Below are 16,637 nucleotides of genomic sequence, written 5' to 3'. Positions count from 1 at the left end.
ATTCCTCACTCCAGAATTTCTCTTCCATTTTGTTTCAAGACTTCTAATTCTCGAGCTCCTAGACCCTTCTGGACCTCCCTAGTTATCATGTCTCTTTCCTAACACTCTTTGAATAATCCTAACATGATAACAATAACAATAATAATCACAGAGAGCATGCTTTAGGCACTCACAAGGTGTCAGGGAGTATTCTAAGTGTTTTTCACATAAATTAACTCATTTAAATCTTACACCAACCATGCTGGATAGGCAGTTATATTATTCGAATACACAGATGGGAAATTAAGGTTTAAGAGGTAACTGATTTGGCCAGGATCATAGACAGGATTCTAACCTGCGGGAGCTGACACTTTTACCCAATATAGTTTCCTTTAAATTTTTCATCACCTTTTCCTTATTACTCTTTGCCCCTCCATCTGGTAGCGTCACTGACGCTACCTATCCTTGCCTAAGCTTCCAGGAACTAGCAATCTCCATTGCTGATATTTTTTAATTAAAAAAAAAATAAAAAGAAGCAAAGTAAACAAACATAGAGAATATGCGCTGCGTGAGAATTTAGATCGTGTACCGGCCTTCTTTGCTGCTTCAGGGAGAGGCCCCACGTCAGCAACCCCAGCCTGCACCTCAGGCTAAATTCGGAGTCTTTGGGTCTCTGTATTAATGCCTTCGCCCCCATACCTTCTCTGGTTGTATCTAGAGAACTTTGCGTCCTATCAGCTTCTTGCTCCGAGAAGCACTTGCTTAATTCTGGGAGGTTCTGTGGGGCTCATGCCTACACATACAGAGAAATAAACAGTCTTAAACACGCATACAGAGGCACACGGATACACACGGACCCACACACTCACCTCCCCAGACAAAACCACACTCGAATAGATACACACAGACGCACTAGCACCCGCATATCCGGAAAAACTCGTATAACTCGCGACGCACACAGCTACAGACACGCTTAGAAACACCACGACGCAGGGTTTGCGCACACACACACACACACACACACACACATCACAAAGTCCCTTTGGGCGCTCATACACGGAGACACGCCACCCTATCCCCAGACCCACTAGACTCCCCAGTGGCTCAGCCTCAGCCCACCCAGGCCGCCCCTCCCTCGGAGAAGGCCTTTTTTCTCTCCTCCTCTCCCTTCTCCTCCTCCGCCTAAAGATGTACAAAACACTCCTCAGAATAAACCCTGGCTCTAGGCTCCTCCCTCCCCGCCCCCGGCAGCCGCTCCCCCATTCATTTTCGCCCGTCGCCGGGTAAGTCCCTCCTCCCGCGTAGCCCGGCCTCCACTGCTCCCCGCCCGGAGACCGCGGCGCACTTGGACTTCCCTCTCCATTCGCTGGCCGCCTCGCTCCCGGTCCCCACGGCTGTGAACTGATCTGGCGCGGGGAGGGGGGAGGAGGAAAGCGCAGGCGAACGAGCGAGCGAGCGAGCGAGGGAGCGAGGGAGCGAGCCAGAGAGCAAACCGAGAGCGAGAGAGCCGGGAGGCTGAGGGAGTAGTGACCGCCTTCCGGAGCCGGGATTCATGCCTGTCCTCGGGACCAGCGGAGGGGACTTTACGGCTGAGTATGAGCCAGGCTGCTAGGAGCCAGGTACCCCCACGCCTGCAGTCCCCGCGCCGTTCCCGGTATGCGAGCTGGACGCAGGGCTCTCCCAACTTCCCACCGAGCCGAATAAAAAGCGTCCTCCCGCAGCTCTCCGCCAAAGACGGACATTGACTCCAGGTAAGGCGGCGCCGGGCGCAGCGCCCGCCAGCCCCGCTGCCCTTGGAGACGGCCCCGGACCGCATTCGGGGCGCCCCCGCCCGCCCCTCCCCTCCCCCTCTCGTCACCCTTCGTCTCTTCCGTCGGCCGCCTAGCCGCCTCCAAGTCCTCGCAGGTTCCTTGGAGGGGGAGGGCTCTGCTTTCTGGGGCGCAAGGGGTTAAATGCGGGTTTTAGTAAGTGGTGTGTGTGCTCCCCGCGCGCTCCCGACGTGTGTGCCGTGGTGGGAACTTGATGTGGTGCTAGTGTGTGTTTGCGTGTGCAGCGTCGTTTGCGTTTGATGCGTGTTTGTGCTGTGCTGTGCTCTGTGTGTGTGTGTGTGTGTGTGTGTGTGTGTGTCGGGGAGGAGGTAAAGAGAGGTCCTATAACCTACTTAAGGCGCGATGTGTGTGTGCATGTTTGTACGTATGTGTTTGTATGTGTGCACTTGTGTGTCTTTTTAATTAGGTCTTTCCAGCTTACATGGAATGGGATCCTTACTATAGGATCACGTAGCCATCGGGAGACCCGCTGTGGACTTCTTCTTGGCGCTCTGGGCTTGGGTTTTGGGGAGCATTCCAGGGATAAGGACAGCACCTTATTTACCCCAATATTGATACCCTGGAAGGAAAATTCCTCCAAATGTTGGAGACCTGGTGGACTTGGACTCAGCGTTTAATATGAAAGAGAAATGGCCAAACCCTGAGGCAATGACATGCTGTCACTTTAAATTCCACACTGGGCAGGCTCCAGGATTCTGATGGGAATTTGGAGTCACTGGGTAGTGGGTGTCAGAGAGAGAAGTCAGCGGTGGGCTCCTTATCTGGGGCTTGGCAAGTCTGGGATAGAGTCTACCATGCCTCTCCATGTGTAATCATAACAGCAGGACAGCGCCTCCTGGTACTGGTGCTTTTGGGGATGATCTGAGCAAGTTTGCATGTATCCCCCTAAAGGGAAAGGAGGAGAGTCCTCAGAGACCTGCTCATCCATCATAGTTACACAGGATCACAGGGAAAATTTCATATGGGGGCAGCTGTGGGTAACGTGGAAGGAGATGGATGGGGCACTTCCCTAAGAGATCCCTCCTTCCCTTCCCCATTTCAGAAAGGCTTGGGAAGCCCCAAGAGAATCTCTTCATAAACTGTGCCTCCTTATGGCTCCACTGGAGTTAGGAGGAAGATGGGAGAGCAGAGAGATTGTGTGTGCATGTGTGTGCGTGTGTGTGCGTGTGTGTGTGCGTGTGTGTGTTTCAGTGCTGAGGGAGATCCACAATGTGGGAATGGTTGTGGGTGGGGAATTCATGGCAGAATGTGGCCGTAATTGACTTAAACTGCTATCGATTTGCACCTCACATCTCTTGCTAGGCTCCAAAATACTGCCAAGGGCACGGGGGGGGGGGGGGGGGGGGGCGGTGGCGGTGGTGGGGAGAATGTCAGTAAGGAAGACAGTTTGGGTCAGGTCTCTCTTTCCTCTTTCCTCCACCTCCCAGGAGGCTCTCTTGGTAAGTCCCCTGGCCACCCTGGCTAGGTCCTGCTGGGTTTGGACTCTGGGGCCAGCCATTGATTTGATTCCCGGCTGCCTCTTAAAGGCTTGCCCTACTCAGCACAAATGCTGAGTTTTACTGCTGTTAGCATGGCTTCCAGACTCGGCAGCTGTTACTTTCCCAAGGTAAGAGGCAGCCGTTCTGCCGCCAGGCATGGAGGCTAGTGGAGCACAAGGGCTGAGATGCTGGGACGGCCCCTCGTCTACCCCAGCTGGCAAGGAGCCACTGAAAAGACCTTTTGGGGAAAAGATAAGTAGAAATATAATTGTGTTTTAAACATGAGATGGGGTGTGTGTGTGTGTGTGTGTGTGTGTGTGTGTATGTGCATATGTGCACGCGCATGTAGCTTCTGAGGCAAGATAAAAGCAAACATGTGTTTGCAAGGACCTGCCCTGGCGGGTGGGTGACCGTGCTGCCTGCAGGCACTTGTACCTCAGGCTGCAGCCCTCATGGGGCCACAAGGAATCTGCTTCAGGAAACTCATGTCAGAGCAGGGCCCCCTGGTTCATTTTGTGTGGGGATGTAAAGTCAGAGGAGGACACCCTGTGCTAGGATCCACTCTCGTTTTATTTCTTTTTCAATTCAGCGACAATTAAAGCTGGAAGGAATATTAAAGAGCAGACAGGCAGGACTTGTGGCCCGGAGAGGGGATGAGAATTCCACAGCATTCTCTAGCAAGTTCGTGGTATGCCCAGGGCTAGAACCTATGACGGGTGTCTGCCTGACACCCAGATCGATGTCCTTTCCACTTCACCATACTGCCTGGGGACTATGTATTGTTCCCCAGTCCCAACCGGCCACTGTGCTCCCACCCAAGACAATCACTGTCTCCCGCCTTCAAACTTCTCATTTCAGAGGTGCTCCATCTATAAACATGACCCCGGAGAGAAAGGATCCAATGCCTCAGTCACTCTCCCCACTAGACAGAGAGACAGATAGTCAGATACACACACACACACACACACACACACACACACACCATCCATTCCTTCTCCGGTGGCTTCAGAGAATTACACACAGGCAGGGACCCAATACTGACTATGACTGGTGGACAGAATCCAACAGAGCATCGGACTGTACCTGAGTTCTTTATTAAGGAATTCTTGGCCTTCCAGAGTTAAGTGTATACCCATCTACCAATGCAAATACTTCAGGCAAATTAATTTCTTTATATTAATGAGAATCTTGCCCTATACAGTTATGCATACTGCAGTCACAGGAACATGTCCAAGCACATGTGTGTACGTGCACTCATACACACATGTGCACATGCAGATTTAGAAACCTTTCCTCCTTGCTATAGTCCCCAAAAGGGAATTTCAACCTCCGCACCGAATTGTGTTCCCCTGTATAAAGGCATCACCCACACAAAGACTTGGGACTCATCATCCCAGAGAAGGGGAAATGTAAATCCCTGTGAAGGATAGGCTCTTGAGAAGTCAGAGCCAAGCCCACGCAAAAGTGCTCCCAGAGTCCTAGATGCTCATTTTGGGGTGCAGGCGAGCACTGAGAAAAACATGGGGGTTTCAGGCCCATCTGCAATAGAGCCTTTCCACACAGGCTTTTCCGAGGCTGGATGGCACTTTAGCTCCCAGAAGGGGGAGCTGTGACTCCATTTCAACCGAGGAGAACTGGCTCAGAGATTCCAAATCAGCTGTTGGGCCCCCGTTGAGTTTCCATGGCCCAGCTCAGGCTGCAATGCATACATTCGAAATGGTACAGGTGGGGACTTTAAAAAACCTTCTCCCCTGGTCAGTCCAAATAAAATGTCTTCGTGCTTGCAAGAGTTTATGCTGTTGACCACAAAGTCTTCCGTTTTTCTGGAAGGGCCTTTGGTTGTGTGAAGAGACATTTTCTGTTTGACACCCTCTAGCTTGCCCCCTCCCAATTCCTTATGAGTACTTATCACCCGAATAGGCCACTAAGGTTAGACCTAACCCGCCCTTCTCTCCCTGCGTTCCCCTTGCTAAAATCCAAAGATTAATAAATTGGCCGCTGGACTTCTGGTAATCATATTAAAGACAAGATGGGGGTCGTGTGAAGAGGACAGATTTTCAAATGTCGTTCTCCAGATAATCCCCCCTCATGTTTTCCATGCGAACCCCATCTGCAAGGAGCACCTTTATGTTTCTCTCCTCCATCCCTCAGCTTCAGCCTCCACTTTTTAACATCCAGCTCAAACGACCCTGCCAAGAAGTCTTCCCAAAATCTTATTTTGGAATAAATCTTTCTCCCCTGTTCATTCATATAATTTTGCCTGAAACTCTATTTTAGCTTCTATCCCTGTTTGCCCTGTTTTGTAACTCTGCGGATATATGTCTCTTCAACAGGGTCTTAGTAGGAATATTTTCTTTTATCTCCAGGGACTGACACATAGTAGTGGCTCTGTAAATGTTTGCTATGGCATTTGAGGCTAGGCTCAGTTATAGCTGTCATCCTTCTCTCTCTCTCTCTCTCTCTCTCTCTCTCTCTCTCTTATTCTTTCTCTTTCTGATAATCGTTTCATGTTCTCACAAAGCAATACAATTATGGTTTCAAATCATGCTACCTATACTATCAATATAGGGATATCGATGATACAGATGGATGAAATTATGCCCTACTTGGAATAAACATTGCCCTACTGTGTTCCAGGGTCTTTAGTTTTCTTCTCATTCAATCTTCCTTTCCACCCAGTGAGGCAGATACAGTCCTTTTACGGAAGAAGAAGGTGAAACTCATGCTGCCTAGGTCCCTTGCCCAAGGTCACACGACCAGCACAGCCAGAAGTGGAACCTGACTCCTTCTTGCTTCAGCACCTCTACTCTTTCTTGGGGACCACTGAGTTAATGGTAACCGTTGTGGATGACCAACAGGACTGGGTTGTTCAGCAGATTCCAGTATAGCTGAGAGCATAGTATTGACCCTTTGAAATTGATGTTATGAAGGAGTCATGGAATCATTTGATCAACGAATCTTAGTGTTCTAAGGTTTCTGAATAACCAGATCTTTCTCCTTACTCAAGAATCAAGAATCCCTTTTGGAATACTCATAACACATGTCCGCTCAGTCTCATTTTTAGCACTTTTGGCAACAGTGAAGTCACTATCTCACAAACCAACCTGTGTTGTATTGGAGAGCTTTGTTGGGATGTGTTCTCACTGTGACCCTAAATCTGCCTTTTATCGTAAGTCTCTCAAATCATATGACACAAGTATAAGTCTCTTCTAATCTCAGTTCTTCCCATATCGTGGAAGCATCATCATGTCACCACAGATATTCTTCTTCAGACCAGAAGGGCCTGTTTCCACAGCCCTGGATCCTGCAACACCAAGCTCAATGTTGTTCTCTGGGCATTCTCTAGTGGATCACACTTACAGGGTTTAGAAGCCCAAAAAGGGGGAGGGTGACCTAAAATTGAGTGAGGATTAAAAGGGACATTGAATCCTTCATTTTTTCAACAAATATTTATTAGGTGACAGCTATTTCTCAAGCATTGCTCTAGACCAGTGCTATCAAGTAGAACTTTCTTAGGTAATGGATATGTTCTCTGTGCTATGCATTATGGTAGCCGCTAAGCACATGTGACTGCTGAGCACTCGAAATGTGGCTAGTGTTACTGATGGGCTGAGTTTTTGATTTAATCTAATTTTAATTTTAATGTCAGTAGCTGTTTGTGATGAGTAGCTAATGGACTGAGTGGCACAGCTACGGACATGAGTAATGTAGCACAAGCGTGGCCCTTTTCTTTGTGGAGCTCGTAGTCCAGTGGGAAGAGATGGGTAATAAATGGTAAACAAAGAGATGAGCAAAATCATTTCACGGAGTAGTAAATGTCATGCAAATAATGTGGGGCAAGAGGCTAGAAAGGAATGTGGATGGTGTGGCTTTAGATAGGGTAGTCGGGAGAGACTTCTCCGAAGGCGTGACATTAGACTGCTTTAAGCGAGGGGAAGCCAGCCATGTGGCAGACACAGCAAAGATCAAGTCACTAACCACGTGGAAGCTTAGCAGATCCAAGTGATCGTGTGGCCGGAGCTTTCCAACGAGAAGGAGAATGTCATGAGATGGAAATAAGAGAGGTAGTTAGGGACTAGATCAAAAGGTCTTCTAAAAGATGCGGGAATAAAGAGTCTAGAGATACCCTCCCCCTCAAAATGTCCCTGCTTGGGGAGTGGGCGGCCTGAGAACTGCGATGCGAAGAGTGTGGAGACTGATAGAAACTCAGCGTCAAGTACCCTCGACAGGTTTCCATCCTGTCCATTTTTTGTCTTTGAGAGAGAAAGCAGAAACATACACATGTGTGCACAGGAGAGAGGTAGAGGGAGGAGAGGGAGGGAGAGAGAGAGAGAGAGAGAGAGAGAGAGAGAGAGAGAAAGAGAGAATCCTAAGCAGGCCCCATGCTCAGTGCAGAGCCCAATGTGGGGCTCGATCTCATCACCCTGAGATCATGACCCGAGCCAAAATCAACAGTATGAAGCTTAACCGACTGAGCCACCCAGGCGCCCCTCATGTTGTCCATTTTTAGTCCATCATTTCAGTAAGTTCTGCTCTTCATTTGTAGTCCTGCCCTGGGTGCTGCACCCTCTGGACATACCCAGCTCTAAAGGGATGGGGAGAATTGGAGAGGGGGAAATAGACAGAAAAAGAGGAAGAGAATGAACACCTAGAGACAGGGTAATTGAAATGAAGTCTGGTAAAACCAAATGAAAGCCAGAGTCATTTTGGATGACCAAATCTTTATTGCCTATCTTGGCTGGGAAAGGCCTTGGACAAAATGGCCTGGTAGATATGGTGATGAATCCTGGCAGGGGCTGGCAATCGAACAGAGGAGATCTGCAGATCCATAATGATCGTTCATGGTAGACCGACAACTCTCATTTCAGAAGTTTTATGAGAGTTTGGGGAAGGTGAAGATTAGATCCTGTGATGGTGGTTGTGGTGGGGGGGAGGAGGAGAAAGATGGCAGTGACTAAAATGTCTGGATGGAGATGAGACCATATCTCTTCTTTTTATATCTCCATTCATTTTCAATTTCATACAGTCAGAGCATACGGGCTCAGGGCACCCAATTCTGGTCCCAGCTCCTATCGCTGTGTTTCTGGAGCACCCTAAGGACATATCTTCCCCTCTCTGGGCTTGCCTGCTGCCAGTTGGAAAGGACCAAACAGTGGCCTGTCTCACCGAGGGATTTCCCCCAGCTCAATGAAATAACGCATGACAAAGTTCTTGCACAAGCACGGAGAGATACACACGATGGCCGTACTTCATCATAATGTTTAGAGATCTTCTCAAAAATGAGCAAATCAAAAAGAAGTCATACCTCAGAGCACTGACTGTGACTCAGTCCACGGTGGCTGAATGGGATAGATACACCACCATGGTGACTCTTAATATCAGAGTGATTCAGTGGTAGCATGAAACCCACTGTCCTCCTGGAACACAGTGGCCTAAAAAGGCTGCCTAGAAATCCATAGACAGTCCTTGCTACTGAGGGGGGCCAAGAAGACAATTAAGAAGATAATGAGGCTGAGGAAATGTGAAATTAATTTCTTTTTTTTTTTTTTTCCTATGAGGGTGAAGGGGATCTTTGTGTCTCAAAGGAACTATGTTTCAGAGATTGCAGGTGGCCTTGCGGAGAATAGATTGGACAGGACTGGGTCTGAGAAAGTTAAGAGGGTTAAATTACTGGGCCTGTCTGCTACCCAGTGGAGGACACGCGTGGGAACAGAAACCCGGTGCAGACACAAAATACATCATTCTGAACAAATCTTGTTCTCAGTGTGTGGAGATTTTCTCACCGGGTGCGGAGATGTATCCAACGATGCCAGGGCCTCTTTGAGAGAAGCTAGGAGACTGTATCCCCCCTCCGGTGAGGAGGTAGATTCATAAGGCAATTAACAAAGGCAAGATGAAATCGTTTTTGTGTAAAATGCAAAGGTCGAAACGACGGGGCTCCAAGTAAATGGCTCATCCGAACAGCTAGAACCCTTTGTAAGGGTTAACCCAATACTGGCCCAGAGATATAATTCATCGAGCCTTTCACAGGTCCTGCAAATGAGCCTGTGGGAACCTCGATGAGAAATAATGGATCCTGGGGGTAATGCGGAGCAGCCGAGTTACAGATTGCAAGCTGATTCAGGTAGACGAAGGGCAGACATCTAGGATATGTGATCGCTTCCAAGCGCGGTCGGTTCACACGTCTCCGTTCTGGGACTTAGCAATCCCCAAAAGTTGAGGAGATTCTGGTGGGCGGTGGACAGAAACCCAAAGGTTAACGTGGAAGAACATTCCGAGAGCTGAGACAGAGACCTCTGCCTTAAGCAAGTACGTTTCATTCAGTTTGCGTGGTAGTAGATAAGCTAAATTTCTTACGGGATTTGATAGGCTCTGAGTCTATGGGCACATGAGAGGCGGAGGACCTGTGAGGAGTCTTGGCCCGTACTCTAAAAAAAACATATGCATGAAGCAGAAAGGCCATTAAAAAAAGAAAATCACGGGCGCCTGGGTGGCTCGGTGGGTTAGCCATCTGACCCTTGATTTGGGCTCAAGTCATGATCTCACGGGTAATGAGATCAAGCCCCATGTCTGGCGCTGGGCATGGAGCCTGCTGGGGATTCTCTCTCTCTCTCTCTCTCTCTCTCTCTCTCTCTCTCCCTCCGCCCCTCCACTGCTCACACGCTTTCTCTCTCAAAAAAAAAAAAAAAGAAATAAAGAAATAAAAAAGAAATAAATTAAAAAAAAAAGAAATGTAGGAATGTAGGAGAAAGATAAAAAAATAGATTACCTGGCAGGGGGTGGTAATAGGGTTTTTCTGCTGAGACAAATGTGGGAGGCAAGACTCTTTGAGATGAAGCTGTCCTCATCAAATGCCATTGCCAGAGACGGCCGAGGCAAGGAGGGCTGAGAGGGGTCCTAAAGAACTTTATTTCAAATGCATATTGGGGCGCCTGGGTGGCTCAGTCGGTTAAGCGTCCGACTTTGACTCAGGTCACGATCTCGTGGTCCATGAGTTCGAGCCCCGCATCGGGCTCCGGGCTGATGGCTCAGAGCCTGGAGCCTGCTTCCGATTCTGTGTCTCCCTCTCTCTCTGACCCTCCCGCATTCATGCTCTGTCTCTCTCTGTCTCAAAAATAAATAAACGTTAAAAAAATTTAAAAAAAAACCAAATGCACATTAACAGGACAGCATCATTCGGGGTCCATTGAAGCCTTACAAAGAATTCCTGAAAACATTACTGGTTCAGCCACGGATTCACCTGCGTTCGCCCCCTATTTCTGATGGTGGGATTATACATGTAGGCAGAACACAGGATGGGACTTGAGGGGATTCTGGAAGGATCTTCACCCACAATATTTAGAGGTGGCCGAAATGTCACCATGACCAAGCTGTTCTTGGAGGGGAAAGTGTGTGTGCCAAGGATGTTGTATATTCTTTGTGCTATAATGAGGACGTGATATAGATACCTTGTTGAATAACCTCAACAAACTCGTGCCTAGGTGCTATTGTCCTTGTTCTAGAGAGGAGGAAACTGGGGCACAGCACGGTGATGCCGCTTGTCCAAGGCCACACGTGGAATCAGTGATGTGTGGAGGCCTAGGGCTGCTTCTGTCTGATGTAAAAGTGTAGTGGGTGAAAGGGTGGATGCTGGAGTTTGAACGCCAGCTTTGCCACTGTCTAGCACTGTGACCTTGGCCGGATGACCTAACGTTCCGGTGCCAGTTTCCTCCTCTACCCGATGAAGAGGACCATGCTGACGCCTCATAGAGATATTGTGGGTTTTAATGAGTCCATATGATAAGCGCTTTGAGCAACGGCTGACAGATCATCCACATTATACAAACGCTAGCTATTATTACTTGTTATTTTTGCTATCCCCTGCTGCATTAGATTAAATGTTGCCCATGCCTATAGGTGTGTTCTCTAACTGGGGGTGCTCTGGAGCACAGAGATTATTACCAGGTTCAAAGCACTACCTTGCAAATGAGCTTGCTCAATCATTTTTACCAGTCCCCCTCCCCCAATGTGGCAATGCGATGCCAACAGTAGGGGAGAGATGGAGAGTGTAGGGAAAGGCATGGAAGGATATAGAAATAAAATGACTGGGGCACCTGGGTGACTGAGTTGGTTAAGTGTCCCAATGCTTGATCTTGGCTCAGGTCATGATCTCACGGTCATGAGATGAAGCCCCGTGGTGAGCTCCTCACTGGGTGTGGAACCTGCTTAAGATTCTTTCTCTCTCCACCCACCTCTATCCCTCTCCTCTGCTCACAAGCTCTCTCTCTCTCTTTCTCAAAAAAAAAAAAAAAAAAAAACCATAACCCAATAATAATAAAATTAAAATGGCTGAGGCAGATTTTTTTTGAATCTCTATATTACTGTGGATCAGACATCAGATGTAGATATAGGATCATTGGCCATCAGAGCTGAAAATCAACTTAGAGTCCAGATCAATTTTCTGTCACTTTTCTACATACAAACTTTTTCCTCTTTAACACCAAACTGTATCTGAGTTGGTTCTAGTACCCTACCCCTGCAGTCTGTGTCCTTACGCGTCTTGATTTGGTTTTCTAAGCTATGTGACCAAGCGTTCAGCACATGCCTATGGGAGAGCGTGACTGACAGCATGCTTCATGCTCTTGTGTGAACCACGTTAATCCTACCCGTCCTCTTGGTTTCCCTTCTTCCTCATTTTTATCATGAGTTTCACCAAGTGCTTGTATGTCTTAACGTGTTTTATTTCCTTCAGCCTTTACCGTCTCACTCTAAAGTTGTGTTTATTCTCCCCATTTTCCAGATGAGGACCTTGTGACTCAGAGGCAAAAGGACTGGCTCTGAGATATATAATAAATGATAGCACGGGGTCTCAAACCTGTATCATCAGCAGATGCTGAGCGTTAACATCCTTTCATTGAACTGCCCTCTCTCCACCTACCCGTTGAAGGCATTGTCCAGCCCTTAGCGGCTTGGTGGCCTCCCAAAATCAAGGCTGATTATTGCTGCTTTGTCTCTATTGTCTTAGGCCAGGTCTGTTGTCGCAAATCTTCAACCATTCTGTCACGCGGGCCCTGCCCTCAATCCCGGTCTTGCAGACTCCTAAATGAGAAAGGCATCTATCTTGCAAGTTCCAGGAGATGTTATAAATGGCGTCACTGGAGGGAGGCTTCTTAAATCTCCTTAATAACCTGCATTTTGCTTTCTCTCCTGCTTTATCTGTCAGCATCGTGAATATCTTCCACTCTTCCAGTGCTTTCTGGCTGCCAACTTCATAGCCTCTTAAAATAGTAATTTAACTTCACAATGCCTCAGCAGGAAACCTTAGCTTAGTGTGTTTATTTGTACCGTTAAGTTGTGAGAGTTCAGATGCTGCTCAGACCAGGAACAGGAGTTGTAGGAGAGCTACTTTCTAGCTCTGAGCCAGAGCCAAGAACCAAAATGTTACTTTTCTTGGGAATAAAATCACCAAAGCCACCTCTGGAAACAGTAGCACTTTTAAAAGCATCTCAGGAAATAGGGTAGAAGCGGTATGGATTTTTATAGCCAGATGCTGCAAGAGAAAGGGCATATATATGTAGATGTGTATATATATGTGTGTGTGTATGTGTGTGTATGTATATATATGTATATATATGTATATGTATATACATACATACATACATACATATGGAGAGCTCTCTCTTTACACACACACACACACACACACACACACACGTATAAGAAAGGAATATTGGAAAAAAAAAAAAAGAAAGGAATATTGGTATTGAGGAGAAAAACAACAGATACAGCGGGAAATGTCCAAAGCAGATTTTTCCTTCCTTATTAATAGAACATGAGCCCAGATACTATCATAAGGCCATCTACTGTCAGAATGTGATCTGGGGGTGGAACTTACAGCTAAAAATGGAATGGGGAACACACATGGCCAATGAACCCATTTAAAAAGCCAAAATACTCAGGTTCTCCAGCAATCAAATAATGGAAATAGTAATGTGGTACCACAAAGCATCATCAAAATGGCTGTTTTTTAAATTATTTGTTTATTTATCTTGAGAGAGTGGGGGTTGGTGCAGAGAGAGGAGGAGACAGAATCCCAAGCGGGCTCCATGCTGTCAGTGCAGAACCCAGCGTGGGGCTCAATCTGCCAAACTGTGAGATCATGACCTGAGCCGAGATCAAGAGTCATACATTTAGCCAACTGAACCACCCAGGTGCTCCCAAATGGCCATTTTTTTTTTTAAATGACAGCATCTAGTCTTGGCAAGAAGGCAGGGAACAAGACACTGTTCTGTAGCATTGGTGGAAATCTATATGAATATATCCTTGATAAAATGTGGCTTTTAATCTTTCTTTTAAACAAGCAAACAGACGTCATTCACTGAGCACTTACTCTGTGCCAAGCACTGTCCTAGGAGCTCGTAATACAGCAGTGGACACAGCTGATTTGCCCCTGCCTTCTCGGAGCTGACGTTCTCTTGAGGGAGAAGCGTATAAATAGATAAGCAAGTGAACGTGTAGTGTGTCAGATGAAGGTTGGTGTATTCTAGATGGAGGGTGGCTGGGCAGAAGAGGGCACACTGTTTCAGGTAGGGAAGAAGGGAAGCCCTCATTGAAATATGGACGTTAGAGCAGAGATCTGTAGGAAGCGAGAGAGATAGCCAGATGGATGTCTAGGGGAAGAACATTCCAGCAAGAGAGAGCAGAAGAGTACAGTTGCTGAGGTGGGACTGGGCCTGGTGAGCTGAAGGCACAGTAAGGAAACCAGCTGCAGTGAGGTGATCAAGGAGGAGAAGAGGGGGAAGAGGAGACGGGCCAGGGAGCAAGCAGATCTGTATTTCCATCTCTGTTGCTACCATTATGTCCATCTCGGTGCCTCTTTTTATTTTGTTTAATTTTTATTTATTTTTTAAAAATATTTTTAATGTATGCTAACATGTTTATTTTTGAGAGAGAGAGAGAGCGAGCACACATGGAGGAGGGGCAGAGAGAGGGAGACAGAGGATCCACAGCAGGCTCCACGCTGACAGCAGAGAGCCCAAAAGCGGGGCTTGAACTCACGAACTCGAACGGTGAGATCTTGACCTGAGCCGAAGTTGTCCCTCTTTTTCTTTGTTATTTTATTTATTTATTTACTTTTAGCATTTGTCTTTATTTTTGAGAGGCAGAGAGAGAGAAAGAGCACAAGTGGGGGAGGGGCAGAGAGGGAGACACAGAATCCGAAACAGGCTCCAGGCTCCGAGCTGTCAGCACAGAGCCCGACGTGGGGCTCGAACCCACGAACTGTGAGATCATGACCTGAGCCGAAGTCGGATGCCCAACCAACTGAGCCTTCCGGGTGACCCCGTCATCCCTCTTTTTAAAAACAAGGTGCAAATCCTTCCATTTTAAGAAATTCCCCATTCTAAGAAGTGAGCTAATTATATGTGCACAGATATGTGAAGAAGGAACTTTATGGAGTGTTTGGAATAAAAGGAAAAGAACAACAGAACAGACTGTGTAATGGACTATCTACAGCCACTAAGGATGACGGTAGAGGAGCACCTTTTTAAGTTAGAAAGTGGAATGCAGACAGGGAACGCGATCTCTAAAACGGAGCTAACTGTGGTACCTCCCTGGTAGTTTTGCTGTGAGGCTCAAACATCACGCATGTAAAGTATTCAGCAATATGCCTCCAGCGCTCAGTATATGGCACTCATGGTCACATTTATTGACGTGGATAGATTTGTGGTGAGCCATTATGTTAAAAATATATATAAGGTAAAACATATTACGTATAGCATGCTATTGTGTCAGGTGCACCTTGATGTTTGAGTGGTTATCTTTGGGTCATAGATTGTGAGTGAATTTCAGTCCCTCGTTCATGCTTACCTGTGTTGCCTAATACTTCTTTAATGAATGTGCGTTCCTTGGGTAATTAAAATTTTAAGTAGTAGGATATGGGGGGATCGGTGAGGAGTTTTTGGTAGGAAGAAGAGCAGAGGCACATGCTTTAATGCAGAGTTTGCTAGATTTCTTAGTCACTTGTCCAAAATCACATTTAAATATGCTCAGGTTTTTTTTTCCCCCTCTTTTTATGTGGCCTTAGCCTGAGCAGTGCTACTTGTAAAAACCAAAGATTAGATAAATGATTTATACACTCTAATGCACGTTAAAGTAGCTCTTACATCCTTAGAAGAAAAGCTGTGCCACCTGTGTTTCACCTAGAATCATTGGATGTGCTGGTTGTACTTTGGGTACCACGATTTGGAAAGCATGGATTTAGTGGCTGCCACCTTGGAATCAGAAGACTTGAGTTCTGACTCCATCGTCATTTTTAATTTTGGGTAAGGAGCCCCACCGTGGGAGTAGGAGTCATAGAACAGGTGAGGTTGGCGGTCACCTTGCCATGCACAAAGCAGCGGCTTTATCTGCGTTGCTTTATTACTTTTTTTTGTATAAGAGTTAAATGAGAAGTTCCAAGGCTCTAAAAAAATGATTTGACATCATTGGCTGAAACTTCAAACGGTCTCTAAAGTGGACTTAACACATGACAGATTTTGTTCTAGATGAAGTCATTGTCCTGAGCTCTTTGGGGGGCCGTAGAGGACTATGGCATATCCCCAAGGGCTTAGTGGGAACAGAAGGTACATGTAAGACAGTGCCTTGGCCACCTTTGGAATAACATCATATGACACATATAATTGCCATCAACGGATTAAGTGAATTAAAGAAAATAGGAGCTATATTTAAGGCAGCCTCTTATAGAAATGAAATGTTTCCATAAGAAACCTTGGGAGTGAAAGCATGCTAATTCGAGTTGCCCAGAAAGTCTTGGGACATGTGGTAGCATTGGAGAGAGGGTCTGTCCTTGTGGAAGTGGCAAAGGGGACATTCCAGGTAGAGCAAATGGTGGGCACAGAGACATGACACCAAGTGTATGTGTCTCTCTCCCTCTCTCTCTTTTCTTTCAAATCACAGGAACATTGAATGTCAGAACTGAGCCAGAAGAAACCGTTGTATCCAAGCTACCTCTGTATTTGAGGGAAGAAAACTAAAGCTTTGGCTGGAGGAGTGTCATGGCAAAGCCCATAATCTTTATGAATAGGGATGTTATACCTAGAACCCCAGATTCCTGACTCCCAGACAGCAGTCATTCCACTGGAGCATTTTCAAGTCCTTTCCCATGGTGTGCTAATTCTTCAAGAACACCAAGGAAAATGTGTTGTGTGGTCAAATAAATTTGGGAGATGCTTCATGATCTACCCTCTTCTTGGAAATTAGGTGAGATACAAGCAAATTTGAGGTTCTGACAAAGTTTTTTGATCGAGGGAGATTTTAGTGCCAGCCAATTCGAGCCTTCTCAATATTATTTGGCCACAAAATTGTAACGTTC

General features: G+C 46.8%; 1 protein-coding gene across 1 annotated transcript in view; it reads left to right on the top strand.

Annotated features, from left to right (window-relative positions):
- The first annotated feature begins 1,657 nt into the window (after positions 1-1,657).
- BRINP1 (BMP/retinoic acid inducible neural specific 1) overlaps positions 1,658-16,637 on the top strand; it is a 173,682-nt gene continuing 158,702 nt past the window's right edge. The window contains exon 1 of the mRNA XM_042913659.1: positions 1,658-1,730. The gene's annotated coding sequence lies outside the window, so the exon portion shown is untranslated. The remainder of the gene's footprint in view (positions 1,731-16,637) is intronic.

The sequence above is a fragment of the Panthera leo genome, chromosome D4 (genome assembly GCF_018350215.1).
Source record: "Panthera leo isolate Ple1 chromosome D4, P.leo_Ple1_pat1.1, whole genome shotgun sequence".
NCBI classification, from domain to species: domain Eukaryota; kingdom Metazoa; phylum Chordata; class Mammalia; order Carnivora; family Felidae; genus Panthera; species Panthera leo.
This window is presented reverse-complemented; position numbering and strand designations above follow the sequence as displayed.